The following is a 6,000-nucleotide window of genomic DNA, read 5'->3' as shown; positions in this document are numbered from 1 at the left end:
GGAGAGACGCGCTGCGGCGCGCTTGGCCTGTGGCAGCTGTCTATAATAACCTTCAGGAAAGTCAACAGTTCTAACATTAGATGATGATTATGATGAAGATGAGGGCAATCACCCACCCAGATTTAACCGGATTTATTTTATTACACTCAATAATAACAAGGTTACATGGAATCAATATTAAAAAAAAGAATCCTTATATATATATAACGTTATTATATTATTTTATCATTACATTAAAAAAAAATTAATTGTTAACCTGTTAACCCGCATCGGCCCGCGGGCGGGCCGGAAGGGCGTGGTCGGGCGTGGTCGGACTTTTTATTACCTTTGTTTTAGAACAATATTCAATCAATTATCATTAACTATATATCATTTGAAAGCTAAAACACTCAAGATTAACGATGTGAGCTTGTTTTTGAAATCAATACACCAGAGAGGAAAGGGTTAACAGAAATGCTGAAAGACCGGCCATTTAAAATGAACAAAGCGAACCGCAGTACTCACGTTTGATCGCCAATAGCGCTGGTCAGCTCAGACTATTCCAAGACACACCAGCATACATTTCAAGAGAAGGGTCCACTCTTCAAAATGCATCCACTTTTTAATCCAAAACAACGAAAAAATAGGGGAAAACACGATAGATCCTCCTTTGTTTACATAAGCGATTCGAGTTATAGTTATCGATAGCGTCCATTTTCCAATAAATATCGATTATAATTCGTATTCTAGCTTTGAAACGCCATCTATTTCCAGCAGAATCGTCTCTTCCGAGTAAGAATAGCCCTCCCTCGTCTCTCTCCTTCAATCGCAGGAGCTGTTATAACCCGGGACAGTAAGCGCGTCCGTGAATGGGTCAGCGAGGTGTCAATCCGGACACATCACAATAGGGGTGTTTGAACCCAGCCAATGCCTCGCCAGCACAGTTTTGATGGATGGAAGTGTTAGCCAACCACAAGGACGTTTAAAGTGATTGACAGTTTGAATAGTTTACGTAAGATTGTTTAGAGAATAGCTCGGCGTATTGTCCGTGTGTTTTCGTGCGCTCTCGGGTTACGCATGAAGCGTACACATAATGGCGTCGCGGCGCTACACAGACTGGCTATCAGCGAACAGATGTTGTCCAAAGCTCACATCTGAATCTCTCCATCATGGATCTTCGACTTGAGAAGTGTTTCTGTGGCGTTTGGTGGTGTTTTGGAGGACGTGGGGAGAAAAATGGCTAATTTAGTAGCCGAATACGCGCTGAGATCGCTGGGAAGCGTGGATAGCATTAGCACGTAAGTGTCTCCACCCTCCTCTTGAATGTTTATGTGTCTTTATCATGTATTTGCAGCTTTTGTTTCATGTTAGCTGTTTTAGATTCTAAAAATGACAACGGAGAGGGATAATATGAGGGGATTACATGAGTTTTGTTCGTGTGGGTGGGTGGGTGTGTTTGTTTGTGGGTATGTCCCGGTTATTGTGTGTGTGTGTGTGCGTGCGCGCGTGTGTGTGTGTGTGTACAAAATGTAAACAGTGTTGCAAGTTTGATTTGTTTTGCTTACACACTTTCTCACTCTTTTTCTCTCACTCTTCCCTGTCTTTTCAGAGGTCTGGTGAATCCAGATGGTCAGAAAAAAAACCATTTTAGTGGCTGCTAGAGCGTCTTCCTCCACTGTAAATACTGTAAATAGTTTTTTTTTATTATTATTTAGTAATATTAGTAATAGTAATCTATTACTATATTAGTAAAATAGTAATATTCATAATATTCACCATATAAAATAAATAAAAAATACAAATGTTGTAAAAACAATGAATTTTGCATGTTTTGTGTTTTCACTAGTTCAAAAATGATCAAATCTGTTTTGGTTCACTGTTTTCATTATTGGAATTGTTCAGAATAAAGACTGTTTAGTTATGTTCAAATTCTGAAATAGTTTTGTGTTTTTTTGTGGTTTCATTGGTAGAGCAGTTCTGAATTGATATACATATGTAGTATGCAGTGTCTTATGGAGTCTCTAAATAGCATTTTTGAAAGGATTCCTAGACTTTTCTTGAAATAAAATATCCAAATGACTTTTCCAAAGCTTTTCTTGAAATGAAATACCATAAAGATGTACTTTCTGTAAGTCTTTACCTATAAAAAATTTATTATTTCATATTTTATTTCAGGAAATATTTAGGCGTTTTTTTTCAAAAATGCCATTTGTAGACTAACCAAATGACTAAATGAGTCAGCACTACAAATGCTGTTCAGAAATAGTTTTTTATTGTGTGTTTTGGTGGGCAGAGCAGTTCTGAATTGATATACATATATGTATTATGTAGTTTTGACTCATTTGGACATTTGTTTACAAAGTGTCTATTTGGGGTCTCCAAATGGCTTTTTTGAAAGGACGCCTAGATTTTTTTTAAATAAAAGCTTACAGAAACTACATTTTTGGGAGTATCATCCTCAAATTTGAATCAAAACATGGTCAGATGTTCAGCTTTATCTTTATGGTGTTTTCAGGCCTTTGGCATGAAAGTCTCATCCATTTTTCCCTTAGTGAGCTTCATTAAAACATATCGCGAGTCAATTTCATGTATATTTTACCTTGTTTTACTCTATTGCTATACTAATTTTGAGTTATTATGACTCTAGAGTAACAAAGGATCAAGTGTCTAGTTTCAAACAACACCAGATTTTTAAATATAGACCTTAGGGTTCAAGAGCTACAGACATTTTTATTTGGTTATATCGTTTTTTACAAAATGCTCAAAAATAGGGGCGCAGGGTAACAGGTTAAAATTATTATTATTATTACCTATCAATATTTTAACTGTTTAGATTTAATGCGATAATATAATCATACTATAATTTAATACTATTTTATAATAAAATGCTAATATTAACTTATTATATAGCTACATAATGTTATTGTAACAATAATTATAACACTTTTATTATTAATATTATTAATAATAACAATAATGAGCATTTTGTAATAAAATAATACTATATAATGTCATTATTATTTTCTTTCTTTATTTGTTTGTTTGTTTAAAGCATATATTTATACATTTTTTACTTCAATTTAGAGGGGAGACTGAAGCTAGAAAGTAATAGTTTTCCTCTCTTAGTGTCCAGTAAGAAAAGATGAGTTTCTGGCAACATAATCTGAAGTCAGCAATATTTGCAGTAGCTGTCACAAGGAGAATCTGCCATTGTAGCCTATTGTATTAAAATGGAATTAAACAAAATAAGCAAAGAACACATCAAAAACATAAATGACAACAAAAAGGGACATTTTCAGCCATTGTTTTGGACAGCAGTTTATAAAATTAACATATAAAGGCCTGGTTTCACAGACAGGGTTTAGACTAAACCAGGATTAGATCATAGTTCAGTTAGGACTTAGAGAAAAAACATTACTGGTGTGTATCTTGGGACAAAACAAATGCACTGATATATTTTAAGATCGATCAGTGCAAGTTTCTTTCAGTTGAAACAGCTCAGACTTAGATTTTAGTCCAGGACTATAGTCTTAAACCTATTCTGTGAAACCGGGGGAAAATGTGAAAGCCTTCCTTAATCTGAAATTTATGAAAAACACTCTTGACCTGTTCACCATATCATTTAAAATCCACCTACAGTATGTTATATACAGTAACTGACTCATGCCATTGTTCATGTGGTTTTATTGTGGTTTATATTGGAGGACACAATTCACAAAAATGAAAGACAGTTTTTATAAAAACTACAACAGATTTTAGTGCAACTGGAATATAATATCCCAGCAAATTTAGAGTCGCTAAAATATTAATTCTTTACATATACATTTATACTCAAACTGCTTTAGAAAAGAGTGCAATTAACAGTATAACTAATTAACTCAACAGCTTTCTCTCTGTTACAGTACTGGTTGTTCAGGTCGTCTGGGACTCTCTGGGTACAAAATATTCTCAATGAAGCCTGTGGCAGACTCATTTGGCCCGTTCCTCCTGTAATGGCTGCTGTTTCCGGATGCTTAGTAACACACGGTCTCCAGGGTCTCCTCTCACTGTCTCAGGAGATTAATGATGTAATTTTCAATCCTACACTATTGTCTATGCAAAAAATATGACAAAATCCTACATAATACCATGCATACATAATAACTGCAGTATATGATGTGTTTTGGGATGCAAACACTGTAATTTGTATATTGGTTGCTTTAAACTTTAAACTATACTTTTAAACATTTGAAATTGTACCATTTCTGCTTCATTATGGGTAAACAACAAACTTGGTTAATTTTAAGCAACAAATCAGTCAGGTAAACTATTCATTTAAATACTGGCCTCCTTGAAAGCAGAACTGAAATAGAGGACAGTCTGTGTTACACCCACTAGATGGAGCCATAATCATTCTTACATCCAAAATCAGCATGGACATGAATGAGGTGATTCATAAGTAGAATATTAAATGAAAAGAACACAATCTCTCTATTATAAGAGATAATGCCTTAATTATAGCATCATCAGCGATACTATCTGAGAGCAGCAGTAACACTTTACAATAAGGTCCCATTAGTTAATGTCAGTTAATGCATTAACCAGCAATACATTTGTTACAGTATTTATTAATACTTGTTAACATTAGTTAATAAAAATACAACTGCTTGTTAGTTCATAATAGCTCAGATCCATTAAATGATGATTATGATGAAGATTAAGGCAATCATCCATCGTAATGGCTTTGCTCAATTTTAATTTAGTACACTGAAAAATAATAATATATGATTTGCATCAATATAGGTAAATATTTATAAATACAATATGAATATAAATATATATTAAAATATTATGATTATTACTATTATTATCAAAAAAATATTTAATACAATAATATTATTTACTTATATTTAATAATAGTTGTTTGTTTTTAAGTAATATATTTTTTAATTAGATTAGAGAGTCAGAAGTCTAAAAAGTCCACTATAAATAGGCTAGTATAAATATAAAGTCTAGAATAATTTTTGCAAAATATTTATTTGATTTTATCAATCAACATCCATTAAATAATATGAGATTCAACTTTTGATTTTTAAAGAATGTATGTTGAAATGAACATGAAGATTATTAAACACAATGTATTTTTATACAATATTTTTTCAATTCAAATTTTCAATGTAGTTAACTAATATTGACAAATTGATCTTTCTTGTGAAGTTTTACCAAAAAAGTGAATACATTTCTCCATGTTAATATTTTGTTTTAATTAGTTTAATCCTAAAACTTCTTTCTGTTTATGAAAATCACAGATTTGTAATGTGAACCCCATACAGACTCGCCAAGGTCAAAAATATTTGCAGAAAGGTCATGTTTGGTTTGTGTTGCAGCTCCTCGTGTGTCCTGTGGACTCTCTTCTGTCCAGCTTCCCTCCTTGTGTGATTCTCAGACTCTGTACGTCAGCACAGTGATCATCCGCTTCTCCATGAGAGCCATCTGCTCACACACATGGAGCCGCCGCTTTACCCATCGCACATAACAGAGTAAGTTGTGTCTTGGGTAAAGGGGAAAGGTTGATGGAATATGTGAACGATTTATGAGTGCTTGTTTTGCTGCAGATTACTCACAATGACCTCGTACCAGACAGGAAAAGGTTTAATATTCAGAAAACAATTTACCTTCATTTAATAATTCATGGATATTTTTGCAAACAATTTTTTAAATGTATAAACTATATCACATACACTCGTAAAAATTGAGTTTATGGTTCCAGAAAGAAACTTTGAGATCCATGGAAACTTTCCATTCCATAAAAATTTGAAAACAGCTTCTTTACATTGTTGAAATGTTCTTCACACACAAAAAATGCATCTTGATGGATTTGTTTCTTAAAAACACAGTTTTTTGAATCACAAGATGTTAATTGATGGACTGGAGCGGTGTGGATTACTTGTGAATTATTGTGATGATTTTATTTGGACTCCCATTCTGACGGCACCCATTCATTGTTGATGGAATCCAAGTGATGGAATGCTACATTTCCTA

The sequence above is a fragment of the Barbus barbus genome (genome assembly GCF_936440315.1).
Source record: "Barbus barbus genome assembly, chromosome: 30".
NCBI classification, from domain to species: domain Eukaryota; kingdom Metazoa; phylum Chordata; class Actinopteri; order Cypriniformes; family Cyprinidae; genus Barbus; species Barbus barbus.
The sequence above is the reverse complement of the archived record's forward strand: the minus strand, read 5'-3'. Positions refer to the sequence as shown.